This window comes from Microtus pennsylvanicus, chromosome 5, assembly GCF_037038515.1.
Source record: "Microtus pennsylvanicus isolate mMicPen1 chromosome 5, mMicPen1.hap1, whole genome shotgun sequence".
NCBI lineage: Eukaryota > Metazoa > Chordata > Mammalia > Rodentia > Cricetidae > Microtus > Microtus pennsylvanicus.
In genome coordinates, this window is record NC_134583.1 from 76,927,282 (window position 1) to 76,941,636 (window position 14,355).

General features: G+C 49.9%; 1 protein-coding gene across 1 annotated transcript in view; it reads left to right on the top strand.

Annotated features, from left to right (window-relative positions):
• Positions 1-3,438: 3,438 nt before the first annotated feature.
• Positions 3,439-14,355, top strand: part of Ptpre (protein tyrosine phosphatase receptor type E) — a 146,670-nt gene continuing 135,753 nt past the window's right edge. Inside the window, exon 1 of the mRNA XM_075972586.1 lies at positions 3,439-3,712. The gene's annotated coding sequence lies outside the window, so the exon portion shown is untranslated. The remainder of the gene's footprint in view (positions 3,713-14,355) is intronic.

The following is a 14,355-nucleotide window of genomic DNA, read 5'->3' on the forward strand; positions in this document are numbered from 1 at the left end:
GAAGTGTGTTGCAGTCAACAAAGATGAAAGGAGTTGGAGATCTGAAAACCATTTTCGTATCAAACATGGAGATGCAGAGTTTGAAGTTTGCCTAGCTGGTTTTTGGTCTTGTTTTGGTCCGGTATTTCCTCACCCTGTTTTGGAATGGTAATATATATCTTGTGCCATTATATGTTGGAAGTATGTGATATGCTATTTATATTTTCATTTTATAGCAGATCACAGTTAAGAGATTGCATAAATCTCAGAAGAGACTTTGAACATTGGACTTTAAACATTGTTGAGACTGTGATAGACTACGAGGACTTTTGAAGTTGGACTAAATGCACTTTGCATTGTTATGGTTACAAGCCTATGGGAGCCAGGGAGTGGAATGTGCTGATGTGGATAGATATGATGCCTTTGGATTCATGTGTTTGAATGCTGGTCCTATGGAGATTGGCACTATTAGGATGTATGGTAGGTGTGGTTAAAAGAAGTGTGCCATCTTGGGAATGGGCTTTGAGATCTTATATACTCAAGCAATGCTCGGCATGGTAGACAGTTCACTTCCTGTTGCCTGTAGATCAAGATATAGAACTTTCAGCTCCTTCTCCAGCACCATGTCTGCCTGCATGCCACCATGTTCCTTGCCATGATGATAATGGACTAAACCTCTAAAACTGTAAGCTAGCCTCAATTAAATATTTTCCTTTATAAGAGTTGTCATGCTATGGTGTCTCTTCACAGCAATGGAAACCTTACCTAAGACAGCTACTTAGGGGAAGCCCAGTGGTCAAGTCCTTGGGTGCGATGGAAGACAGAATATATGGTCTGGTGACGATATGGTTCTGGGGCTCCTGCTTGGATGACACTGTGTCCCAAAGGAAAAATGGCACAGCCAGATATGGAGGAGAACTTACAAGGTAGAAGGGTACATGGAAGGCCTCAGAGGGGCTCAACAAGGCAGAGGAGTCTATGGCTACTGGGGGACGATGTCTCAGGTACTAAAAGTCAGAGTGACAAGGCAATTGGGATGGCATGCAGTGGAGAGGTATTGTAGTTTAGGATGAGGGGAAGGAATTAGCTGATTCTAATAGGAGCCACGAGCCCAAATGAGGAGCAGACATAATGAAGGATAGCATGTGTCTGAATGACAGGACGTCTGTAGACGTCAGAATATGCGAAGGAATACTGTTTAATTCCTAGAATAACATTTGGGGTCCAACAGGGCAGATCTTACTGGGACAGAAGAGCCATCTGCCTCCTCATCCTGTTCTCAAGGCTGTCACGTTCCAACAGCAGATGTCTGACTAAAGCGACATGCTCCCCTCTTGGTGGCTAACAGACTCTGCCTCCCCACCCCTGCAGTGCTAACAAGCTTATCAGGGCTTTGAAACTGTCATCGTGACTAGCTCTCACATTAGCTGGGCTCTACAGCTCTAATGGCAATCAAGTCCAGAGCTGGGTGATGTCATTGGCTACACCCAATCTGGACTGTTCCCTGAGGGCACACTCAGGAGGAAGCTACCTGCCCCACTGGGCAGTGGGCAGGTAATAAGGCTGCCTGCTGCTGCCTGCTGCTGCCTGCTGGGACCTGTCCTCCTTTGCTCTGACACTCCTCATGTGCACTGTGTGTTCTGGCTACTGGGTGTGTCTTGTGTTGCAGGATAGAGGCAGGCACAGCCTGGGCTGATGCCACTTCCAGGCCTGGGGCAGAGGAAGAGAGCAAAGACAGACACCAAAAGAGCAAACAGCGCTGGGTGGTGGTGCTGCGTGCCTTTAATCTCAGCACTCGGGAGGCAGAGGCGGGAGGATCTCTGTGAGTTTGAAACCAGCCTGTTCTACAGAGCGAGTTCTAGGTCAGCCAGAGTTACACAGTAAGAGCTTGTCTCAAAACAAAACAACAAACAAACTGCGATTCAATTCAGTAAGTGATGCCAGTGATGAGGCCTTGTGAGAGAAAGGTATGAGGCCTTTGGAAAGGTGATTGGTAGAAAGATAGCAAGAAGGGAGGGGTTCAAGCAGGAAGAGCCTTTTCACAAGTTTTGAGAAAGAGGATCCCCATGGTTGCACTAGATTATCAGGGGCTTAGGCACTGGCTGTCAGGATATTACTCAAGATAGGGAGAGGGGGTTAAGCAGGGAGTCTGAAATCAGAGGGCAGTGCTGTCCTAGTGGAGGCAAGCACAGAGAGGGAGAAGGGGACTGTATTCAAGGTGCACAGAGGTGCTAGGCAGGAGTTAGATTTAGAGATGGATTAGAGGCAGAGTCCAGAAACCAAGAGCAAGGGCTGGGGCTGAACTGGCAGAAGATGCTAGAAGTAGCTTGCTGGTGTCTGGAAGGCTGTAGGCTTCTGAGTGATGTGCACATGGGTGGAGAAGCCCCCTCAGGAGCAGGAGTGAGTGAGGCAGGAATGAAGGACAAACCCTTACCTCCTCGGGGACAGGTGTGTGGGAAGAGAAGGGAGGATGAGCTCATTCTTATCACTCAGGAGGGTTCCGCAGCTCTTCGGGCTTTCTGTCTACAGCTCTGTCCCAAACAGACCCCAGCTGAGTAAAGCCTTAATTGCTGGCTCTTTGAAACTGTCACGCTGTAAGCCAACTTGGCTCTGAACTCAAGCAGCAATAACCACCCCTACACATCTCTTTCTTGCCATACATCCAAAGTCAAGAGCAAAGAGAATAAACACATCCTTCCTTGTCTACTGTCATAAGCTTGCTCTCTAGTGCTCCTGAACCCGCAATCCCTGTCCCAAGGAATGGCGCTGCCCCACATTGGACTGAGATTTCCTTTATCAATCAGCAATCAAAACAACCACCTACAGACATGCTAACAACTTAACCAGGTATAGATTGTTCCCACTTGAGACTCAATCCTAGGTTGTGTCAAACCACTAAGAAATAAGTCCCCAAATAAGCAGAGCGGGCCCCTGTACTGTGTGCTGTTCCACTGTGTTTAATTTTGTTAGATATGTCTTACTAATTGTACACCCTCCAACACCCACCATGGGGCGCCCTCACACTCTTTTCTGGGTGGGAGTGTTTGGGACATTTCCCAGTTCTGCCAACTTCTCTGAAGAAGGCTTGTTATCAGATGCGCCAGCCCAGCTTTACCAGTGAAGTGCATCCCAGTTCAGCAGGCAGGCTACTTCCTGGTGTCCAGGACCAAGGCTAAACATGAACAGGAAGGGAGCCTGAGGTTTTTTTTTCCGGTTGGTCTAAGTGTCATCACCCCTTGGCACCCTCCACGGTACCCTCTGTCCGGGCCGACGGCCAGGAAAGGGGCGCCACAGAGAGCGCACGCGCCTGCGGCGTCCGAGTGTAGAAGCCACAGCCCCAGGAGGGCGGGCGCCCGCGGTGCGCTCCCTGAGCCAGGCACCAGGCGTCGCCGTCGCCCCTCGCAGCGCCAGGGCCCCGCCCCCGCCGTGGAGCTGGAGCCAGAGCCGGAGACCTAGCCCAGCGCTGGAGGCGGCCGGACCCGGCCAGACAGATTTCCTGCTCCTCTGCGGGCTGTGGAGCTGTGGGGCTGTGGGGCTGCGGGCTGTGGGCTGCTGGCGACGGGAGAACTCGCCGGTGGCGCGAGGACCTCGCTGCCCCCGCGCGTCCCCACGACCCTCCCTCGCACCGGCGGGAACAGCGGGCGCCCCGGAGCGGAGCGCGGCGGGCGGGCGCCCGGGAGATGCGGAGTCGCCGCGGCGGCGCGATAGGCGCGACAGCACCGGTCCCTGGGAGGTAAGTGGCGCGGTGTGGGCTGGTGACATTGAGTACCGAGGTGGCCGTGCACCCCGTGCACCTTGAACAGACCGGGACAGCCTGGGCCATTGCCGTGGGAGAAACGGGTCGTGTTGCGTCCGAGTCAGGTCCTTGCCACTCTCCTAGTGTGCGGGGTGCCGGCGACTGGAGACCGTGCGACCCTGGCCACCTGACCGAGGCGCAGTCCCAACTTGGCTGTCACCTCGGCAGCTCTTCTTGGTGAATAGCTAAGCGGAGGGCGTGTGTCTGCGGGTGGCGACTGTGTGAGGGTGACAGGGACCCAACGACGTGTGTGAACGCTGTGGAAAAGGGAGGGGGTGCCAACCGGTGTTTTAGGGGCTGAGTACCCAGGGCTTGAGACTGGAGCATTTCCAGAAAGTGACTCCAGCTGCGCCAACTCCCGGAGCAGCAGGGGCGCTGCGGGGATACTGAGGATGCTGGGGCCCAGTCAGTTGGGGATTCAGAGTCATGGTTGGGAAACCTGCAGGTAGCCCAGTTCTCACTTCGGGAATTACAGTCAGTGCTGTGCCTTGAGGAGGTCCTGGAGCCAAAGGCCAGTGGTACCCATCTTGGTGCCTCCCAGGACCATCTGGGGAAGGCTGGGAGACCCACAGGGTGATGAGGCAGAGCCAAGCCCAAGGACTAAGGACTGAACCTGACCTAAATTCCTTCCAGGCATAAAGTATCTTTCTAGAGAGGTTAGACCGTAGTGCCTGCAGAATCCCATTATTGGTTTATATTGAGTTACAACGACTTTCTGAGTGTTGGAACCTCAGAAACTGAAGGAAAGAAATGGGTGGCCTTGACTGTGTCACGGAGTTTGAAGGAAGATCAGCAAATGATGCTCATGTGTTCTAGAAATTGCTGTCTCTGTTCAGTCAGTAACGTCCTTGTACAGAAGAGACTTGTGACCCAAGGTGCCCAGGCATCTTTCCAACAATGTTTATCTTTTTCTCCCTACAACTTAAAAATCGGTGCTTAGTTGAAGTGGAGTTAGGGGGATGAAGGAGGTGGGAGTGTCTTTTTAAAACTGGGGCACTAAACCAAGGGGGGGGGTGAAACAGTGGGTTGCTGGTGCTTGCCAGGGTCCCTCAGCTTTCAGGATATGGAAAAAGTGAACAGAACTCTTTTTTTGACAATAGATGGACGATGGGGTTTCCCAGTGCAAGTTCAAGGGCCGGGGAAACAAAAGGCCAGGTGTTGGTTTGCCTAAAGTGGAGGCCCACACTGTCAGGGAGAAGAACCTGAAGCCAGGCCCTGGCCTCCTGAACGCCACCTGGGGGCTCAGGTCCTAGTTTCTCAGAGTTAATGTTGTCTGTGATGCCCTCAACACAGCCCAACAGTTTTCTGGTTTGGATGTTGGTAGCTGTTTGTCTCAGTGAAAGACCAGGTCACTGGATAAACTCATTGGATGATCCAGAACCCCTCAGGCAAATCAGCCCTGAAGGTCAGTGAGGGAGGCACTGGCTGCTCGGAAGCTTCCTGGAGCCCCGTGGGGTCACAAGGTGAGAACAGAGCAGGTCGTTGCTTCCCAGGCTGAAAACCCATTTGTTCCTGCTAAGGAGACACAATCTGTGCAGCGGGACTCCTGGGTCAGCAGTTCTAGCTACCTCTGAGGAAGCCTGGAGGAAGATTTGGAACTCTGTCCTGGAAGTGATCGCTTCAGCCCCAGGCATTCCTTCGTGCAGTTCTTTTAGCCCTGAGGAAGTTCAGGCAGGTATGGGAAGGGTCGTGAATCCACCCGTTTCAGTTGGTCAAATTAAGCTCTGCATTGTTCCTCAGGACTCCACCAGGGAGGCCATTCATTTATTGAAACCACCCCCCTGTTGGTCAGAGGAAAATTTATAGGCTGAGGCACCCTCTGCAGTACACCTGATACTTTCTTCTGGGGTGTCATGTGCCTCCTGGGGTGTCATGTGCCAAGTCAAAGGTGTCACTTTGTGGCCCCTTAATTTCCCCCAATGCTTTCTTCATCCTTCTAAACACACTAGCTTCCTTTCTGCTTTGGAAAGGGGTGTGAGCTCAGTCTTATGTTAGCACGGTGCTGTGAGTTCAGTCTCTGGAGCGTGTGTGCTTGTGTGCGTGAACATCTCTGTTTCACTAGTGTCTGCTGCAATATATACTAACGTGCATTGGCTCATGGAGAGGGGAGAGCAGTCTATATGGGAGCTGCAGGGCCAGTTCCTGAGGGGATGCTGAGCTGAAGAGACCCTAGAGGACCTCCCAAGGAGGCAGGTTTTGGAGCAGGATGGAAATAAGAGCTGCATGCATTCCCTGCCCTTCCTAAAACATTTTCTCGTTTATTCTGTCTGAGTCACACCTGGGGAGGCTCTGCTCCAAAACAGAAGTGAATGTAGCTGTTAGGAGAGAGCTGGGCCTCTTCAACACCTGAGTGTCACTTGAGAAAGTCCTGTGCGATGTAGGTCATCCTTGGTTTGCTGTCTCTCCTAGCAAATGGAGCTGTGGCCTCGCCTCCCTTGAAGGCCACCTGCTACAAGACTTGGAGCCTGTTCAGCCTCCAGCTCACTTTGCCCAAGTGTCTTAGCCTCCCCCACACCTCCTTAGACCCTCTGTGCTAGAGTAATCCCTTTTCTTGTTGACTCTATGGAAGGACACTTGGCCCTGTTGTAAATTACTTGTTCTAGTCTGTTTTAGGTTTCCATTGATTCGTTTCAACAGTTCAGCTTCTCCAATAAGGAATGTGTCTCTGAGACCGTGGACTTTGGGTTCAGACTTGTATTCAAATCCTCTGGTGTGGCCTTGATTAAATGGCTCAAGTTCAGACCACGCCGCTCATTCCGCAGGAGTGGACTGCCCGTCTTAACCTTGCAGGGGTGCGGAGGTGGCGGCAGAGGATACATAAAGACTAGAAAGCATGTGGTCCTCACCCAGGAAGCTAGATATGTTCTCCTGAAATACCTAATGCTCTATACATCATATGTGTTAAAAACTAGTGTGGGACCGGCTCAGTGGGGAAAGTGTTTGCCTTACAAACAAGAGGACCTGAGTTCGAGCCCAAGAACATACATAAAATGGGCCAGGTGTGGCATGGCACACTTGCATTCCCAGCTCTGAGGCTTGTATTCCCAGATCGGGTAGTCTAGCCTATTTGGTGAGCTTTAGGCTAATGAGAGTCCCTGCTTCAGAATCAGCAGGTGGTATTTGAGAAACGACACTAAAGGTTGTCCTCTGGCCTTCACATACATCACATGTATGTGCGCCACCCCCAGACACACATATGCACGAAGATTTGAATGAACAAAATTTGTATCAGTAAGAATAGTCTTTCTTTGTGGACTAGTTCAAATCAATATGACATGACACACTAGGCAGCTTTAACTTTTGCACAATGCGCTGGATGACCATGTGAAGTTTGCATGAATTAGGTACTTAATCTCAATGCTTCCACATACCTGTGCACCAGAAGGGAATCCATTCTTCAACACGCACCACTGACTCCGGTGTTAGTGATCCGGGAGGCAAAAATACAATTTGCTTTGGACATTAGCCTGGGTTTGTGGCCTGAATTAAACCATGCCAGGTGTGAAGCCAGGTAGAAACAAGGTAACCCTCCAGCACCAAGAGGCAGTGTAGCCCAGAACAAAGCATGTGGAATCAGGGCATAAGGTCAGTCTTGCAATCATAACATAAAACCTTGAAGCTGTACATGGCCCCCAATACCCTCTGAGCTTAATTCTTTCCCCCAAAGAACAGGGAGGCTATGGGGGCATCTCTGGGGCACCTCTGGGGTAGCTGTGAACCTTTCCTGGCTCATGGACCTCTAATCAGATTCCACCTGCCCTCCAGATGGTTGGGAGTTATAAACCACACCTAAGGTGATAGTGGTTTATAAAATACTTCTATTTCTCCCGCTGCTAGATGCAGGCTGGGAGAGTCCTCCTTTGGGAATTATCCACCCGGCCAGCCTCCTTCTCTTTTCTCTGTTCCTGCTGTTGTTTCCCAAATCTCGCCAGTTGGTGTCCACCCCATCCAGGTGTGCCATGCAGGGACTTTTGATGTGGTTCACAGCCTCTGTACTCATTGCACCTGGCTCCCTGCCAGAAATGTGGGTCCCTTTCTTCCAGCTACATAAATAAATGCTTCAAAGGGCTTGGTGAAGCTTATGAAATAAAAACTCTTAGCAATATAATTCAGAAAAACAAATGAATATATCCTTTTATATTCATTCCCAATGAAGGAGGAGCCAGATAAAGTATTTTTAAAGAATGGTCATCTGTTTTGAGATCTCTTTTAAACACAGCTAAGAACACATTTAATCTAGTCTGTCATGGAATTGGTATCAAGTACTAATAAGAAAAGGGAGTTCCTTGTTTTCCTCCCCCAAACAGATAGATTCTCCATCAACAGGAACAAAACTGAATTAAAAATTGATCCTTAGCTGGGCTGGAAGAATACCATGCTGTAGTCAGGTGTCTGGGTGTTAGTAGTTTGGGGAGAAGAGAGGTGTGTTGGATGGATAGTTTGTTTGGGCCTCTGGTCTGGGTGTGGGCAGCACAGACTCGGATCCCCTAGAAGGTCCAGTGTGGGGATCACAGCTCGTCCATGAGCTCCTGTAGCTCATGTGTGATTCTGTATCTGCCTCGGGAAGGCCAGACTGTTACAGGATGCCTGGGACTCAGCATGGTTTGGCTGTGAAGTGCAGGAATGCACGGGCCAAGGGAACGGAGCTGGTGGTGCATGAATGAGTCTGTGCAGGTAGGGTGTAGGAGGCCAAGTACAGAGGGCTGTCCAGCCATGTCACCCTGCTTGGAACATAGCCACAAATAGAACAGACATGGCTTTGTTTCCCAGGGGAGATGGCACAAACTCAGGTTCAGGTCTAGCAATTTGAGTTGGAGTGGTGGGGTCAGAAGGATGTGGTCCTCGGTGTCATCCTGAGTAGGTGTGGTTCTTTGACTCTCTCTCTCTCTCTCTCTCTCTCTCTCTCTCTCTCTCTCTCTCTCTCTGTCTCCCCACCCCATACACGTACAGGTGTACTCACCCACGTATGCACTTGTAGAGGTCAAAGGTTGATGTCTGGTGTCCTTTCTCCATCCTCTTTTTAAAGATACTTATTGATTTTATATCCACATATGAGTATTTTGTCCACATGTTTGGTGTATGTGTACCACGTAAGTGCCTGATGCCCACAGGGTCAGATTGCCTGGAACTGGAGTTAAAGGGGTTGTAAGCTTCCAAGTGTGTGCTGGGAACTGAACCCAGGACTCTCCAAGAGTAGCAAGTACTCTTAAACACTGAGTCATCTCTCCAGACCTCTCCCATTTTAATTACTGAACCAAGTCCTCTCAGTGGCCTGGAGCTCACTGTTTTGTCTAGACTGACAGGCTAGTGAGCCCAAGGATGCTCTTGTCTCTATCTCCCAGTGCTAAGGTTACAGGTACATGCTACCACAGTTGGCTTTACATGGGTCTGGAGATCCGAACTCAGGTAATTATGCTTACAGGGCAAGCACCTAGTGAGCCATCTTCACAGCCCTGTGATTCTAGTCTTTAGAATAAAGATGGAGATGGGTATGAAGGTTCTGGTGTGGCAGAGGGCACAGCAGAGACTTGGTTTACACTTGCAGAAGGAGCCTTGGCCCTTGAACCAAGGTCTTGAGTGCATCCAACACTCTGTAATGTTGTCCTTGGGGCAGGTGTTGGGTTTCTGGTCGAGAAACAGACATAATTTTTGTTAGGATTTGGATCTATTTGGATGCTTCCAGCTGGACATTAGTCACCATTTGTACTCGGGAGAAAATTAGTTCCGGTTTTTTTTTCTCCTCTCAACTAGATTTTTGGATTATTGTTTATGGATGCTTGATTGCAGTTTATTATGATAAGTGGCCTTCAGACTGTGGCATGTTATTTTGTCTCCATCTCCAAGGACCTGGAGTTTCCAAGCTGTATCTCTCCAGCCAGTCTCTAATCAGTTTGCTTTGGGGGCTGTGTGCTCTGTGCACACAAGGCCCTGACCTTGACTCAAGGCCAGCAGGCCCAAGTGCTGTGTGGGGAGCAAGACGTCCCCTCCCCCTCTGAGTGGGGACTGGGAGGGAGGCAGTCCTGTCTGCCACAGGTTCCTTGTGAAGCTTGACAGCTTTGACCTTCCTTTCTTCTCCAGTTTAAAGAGACCAACCAGTTTCAGAGCTGGACACACTCCTCTCTGCACGATTTGATACCCCGCCTGAAGATTTCCCTCCTGTTTGTCTGAAATCCCTACCACAGAAACCAGCTTTTAGTTCTGTCATTGAGATTTCCTAACAGGTGGGTTTCCACCCAGAGGGAGGACCATGTCTTTTTCAAGGAAGCTGAGCATCGCATCTTGGAGGCAGCCCACGTCCCTGTGGGTGGAGGAGGGCACCTGGAAGCAGACAAGGGCTCTGATAAGGATTGGACGACACCAGTGGTCAGTTTTTTTTTCTTGTGGCACAGTTTCTCACAACTAGCCTGGCTCTAGCAGCTTTATATCAGTCACGTGTTCCAGAACACACTGCAGGCCACAGGCTAGTTGATTTGAGGGGGAAAGGGGTGGGTCTTTAGAAGTGGGAAAGCCTCTAGCTTCTTTTATGGATGAAGTGCCCCCTTCTACAGAATGCCCTGGACTGCTTTCCAGGTTCCCTAGGGACTCATGGGGAGCCCTGGGGTAAGGGAGGCTCGAGTCTAACTTAGAGTACTTCTTATCCAAGTTCCTCTCCAATCGCCCTCCACCCTCATCATCTACAAACAGGGAGGAGCCAGGAGGGACTGAGGGAGAAGAAAGAGAAAGAGGGAAGTAATTGAGCTAGGCAATGAAGGAGTAAGCTAGATTCTCAGAGGACCACACTTCTGTCTCTCACTCCTGCTAGCCAGGAGGACCGCAATCTGCACACGTCCTTTCAAGTGGGGATGCTGAGTCTTATATCTTGGGCACACCCAAGCAGAAGATAAGAATCAGGCCCGGCTTGAGACAGTTTAGAAAACATGGTGGCACATGGTTGCGTCAGCCATAGAATTCAGGTCCAAACACCTTGGTTCTCTGAAGTAGAAGTTCTTTCCCAGTTACAGAGGAGGCAGTCAGTGTAAATTAATAAACAGCCAGAAAGTATATGTCCTTTCTGTTGTGATCAAGGATATACATAAACTCAGTCTGGGCCAGGGAATTGTTGCTTTAGGGTACTTTTTATTTTTTAATGAATGTAAAGCTTATAAATGTTCTCTCAAAGAGAACAAAACATTTAGCTTCACAGATAAACAAAACTCCTCCAACAGTCCTGCGTGTACTGTGAAGTTCACTGATAAAAAACGAAAACAATAACAATGACAAAAAGACCTCCTTCGTTTCCAGCCACATCATCCTGCACTGTTACAAGTCGAAGGAATCCTCCTCCTGCCTGAGCCCAGTCCTCGGCGAGTGGTTTTGGGGGACCTGAGAGCATCCTTCATGGGCAGCAGGCACTGGAGTGATGCATGGGGGCTGTTGTGCGATGCACCCGTGACCCTGCCCTTACTTTCCAGCCGCTGTTGACTTCGCGTTCTTTGCTGAGCTGCTAGTGGCTCTCAACCAAGTGCATCCGTGATTCAATACATTTCTCTTTGCGCACACAGCGGGCTTCAACACAGTGGTCCTCTGTTGGTGGTGTTATCAGCATGCTCATTTGAATTTCTTTGAGCAAAGCCCCGACTTGGACTCAAAAGTACAAGAGTGGGAAATTTAATAATTTTGCTCTGTGTTGAGCCGAGTTAGGCCTGTTCTTAGCAAGCTAGAAATATTTCAAAGGCTCTTTCTGAGTTTTCCCCAAATACTAGCGGCATTTGAGAGCCTGCAAGAAGAGGCAAATGGAATGCTTAAATCTCTATCGAACGTTTAGATGATATGCATTCTGTGCTTAACACTGAAGTTATGACCGTGCCTGCCCTCTGGATGCCCCAGGTCCACAGGGGCACAGAACCTACCATCCCGAGGGATCGCTGCAGAGGTGGGGCAGAGCAGGTGGAATGGCCTTAAGCAGTGGGAACTGGAAGGGCTTCATTACGGAGAACAGGCTTGGGTGTGGATGTTTTCTTGGCAGTCTACAGGACTGAAATAGTTCAGACAGAGAGGCTTCTGTACGCTTGCCCAGCAGTGGGAAGTGGTTTCTCTGGCCTGGGGAACAGCAGGTGTCTAGATGCAGCTGGAGAAGGGTCAGTGAGGAAGGCATAGGAAACACGGTGCTTTGGAGCTCAGCATTCACAAGGGCACCAGCTAAGTGTCTGGAGCTGCCTGAGGAACCAGTGACCCCCTTGGGGATTCTGCAGCATGCTGCCGATTCCATCTGCAGAAAAAAAAATGTTTGTCGACCACTTTCATGGGTTTGAGAGTCTTGAGTGACCTCCTCCTCATCATGAAACTTGTGAGTTTGGAGCTAGGTTGATGGCTCAGTAGGTAAAGCACTGATATGCATAAAGTACTGAATATGGTGGTCCATGCTTGTGACGTGGCTGGAGACAAAGGAAAGATCTGGCTATGGTGTGACCCCGAGCAGAGGTTTAGTGTGGGGAAACTGAGGCCACGGGGTGAGTTCTTAGGCTATTTTATCACATTGGTCAAGAGGCACTCCAAGAACCAAGACCCAGAGTTTCTGGCTGGGGTGACCAGGTGTTGCTGGAGCAGATGCTGGCTCAAAGGTCAAGGGTGAGGCCATGCTGTGGGGAATGTGGGGTGCACAGTGTGAGCCCTTGACTCTCTTGGGTAGGGGGTTGGGTCTGTCCAATAGAAGCAAAGAGCCTTTTACAGAAAACTGCCTCTCTGTGATAAGCTGTTCATCTTCTTACAGCTCAGCAAAAGCTGTCACATCAGAGATAAATGCTCCCTAGGGTCGGAGTGGCACCTGCTCCCACAACCAAAGCTGCTATGAGTAGGCTTATAGGGTTGCTAGTGGGAAACCTTGACCTCCTTGGGAGACAAAGCTTACGTTTTCATTTGTCCTGTAGTCCACGACGTTCATCCAAGGACCTCAGCCTATCCAGGAGCCCACATTTTAAGTTTCCTTTGAAATTGGGGGAAATCTATGTAGAAACCATGAAAGTTCTGGAAGAGGGAGGAACGAGACCTTGGGAAAAGGCTTGAAGATGGGTGATGTTTTCAGAGCCAAGGCCGTGAGAGTGTCACAGCGCTGACAAAACCCTGGCTGATCTCACCTTGCAGGATAAGGAAAGGGGCCCAATTCAAGCAAGAGCAAGGAAGGAGCCACCAGGCGAGGTTTGACCCGTGGAGTGTTGAGTGTCTGTTTCCCAAGAGTGAAGAACTGACTGAACATCAAACTGCAGGCCTTGGCTGCCTGTTGTCTATCTGCAGAAGGGAAGCTCTCTGGATGGCTCCCGGTCTAAAGTCATGGTGGTCAGCAGCAAAGTCACTAGACTAAGCTTCAGTTCTTGTTCTGCCTGTCCATCCTGACCCGGGTACCTGCCCAACCACACAGGGCAGTGTCTAGGTATGAAACACAGACATGGCTGGGTGTCTGTGCATATGAGTCTGAACATACTGCATGTTGATGAAGCAATCCTGAAAAGGCATGTTTTGTTGTTGTTTTTTTTTTTTTTTTTACCAAATACAAAGAGAAAAAAGAACCACTCCATTCTAGTTATTTTCTCAGCGACTTCCCTCATGTGTTTTTACCATCACCAGAAATAGATTTTTCTGTGTGAATCTTTCTGTTTGCCAACAGCTGAAGTCACCTCCTGCCTTCCCCGGCTGAGGATGCAATGTGCTTCATCTTCCTGGTGAGAGATGGGGCCTGTCAGCAGGAAGTTAAGGAAAGTAAGCCTTCCCTGGAGCCCCAAGACTCACTTCAGGGATCAGCGGTTCAGCATCTCTTTCTCATTCTGAGCTGGATGGACTGATCCTTCATTCCCCCTTCCTGAGCCTGAAGGAAGCCCTGTACCTGCTGAGCAAAAGCGAGGTCCATCCTTGAGCGGGACCTGGGTGGTGCTGTAGTCACCCTCTGCTCTGCTGGGCCTCCGTAATTTACCCAGTAAACTGCTTCCAGGAGGAGTTTCAGCAGCAGCCCGGGGACCTGTCTCTTGCACGGTGTGCTTTGTTTAGCAAATGATTTATTGTTTGTTTTATTCAAATGCACAGCATGAATGGATGGGATTGCGCCGGGCAAAGATCAATGGCAGGGATTCTGGCTACTGTGTTTAGCCTAGGCTTCTGTGTGTGTGCATATGTTCAGGATAGCAAGGATTGGTAACGCCTGAAGGTTGGTGTCCTTTCCTTGGTGGCTTGGGATCTTGGAAGCTGGAGCAGGAAGGCTCAATTTACCAAGCTGGGTTTTTAACCTGGCAGATGGAGAGGGTAGCCATGCCAGGAATGATGGCTCTAGGCTCCTTGCTAGAATGATTTTAGGTAAAATGTTCAACTGTAAGGGACTTAGAAAGTACATTGACAGAGGAGGAACTGGTTTCTAGTACCTAGGGTAGGATGCAATGGTTAAAACCAGAGACTCCCTGAGAAGAGGCCCAGGCCCCACTGCAAAGAGGGACTTCAGGCTTTTGATTCTGCCTCTCGGTGAAGACTACTGGAGTCTCACTTAAGGCTCAGTCTGTTGGTTCTTCATCCTCAAAGCCAGGTTCCCAGGGAGCTGGGAGAGATGTAACTGTTCATAT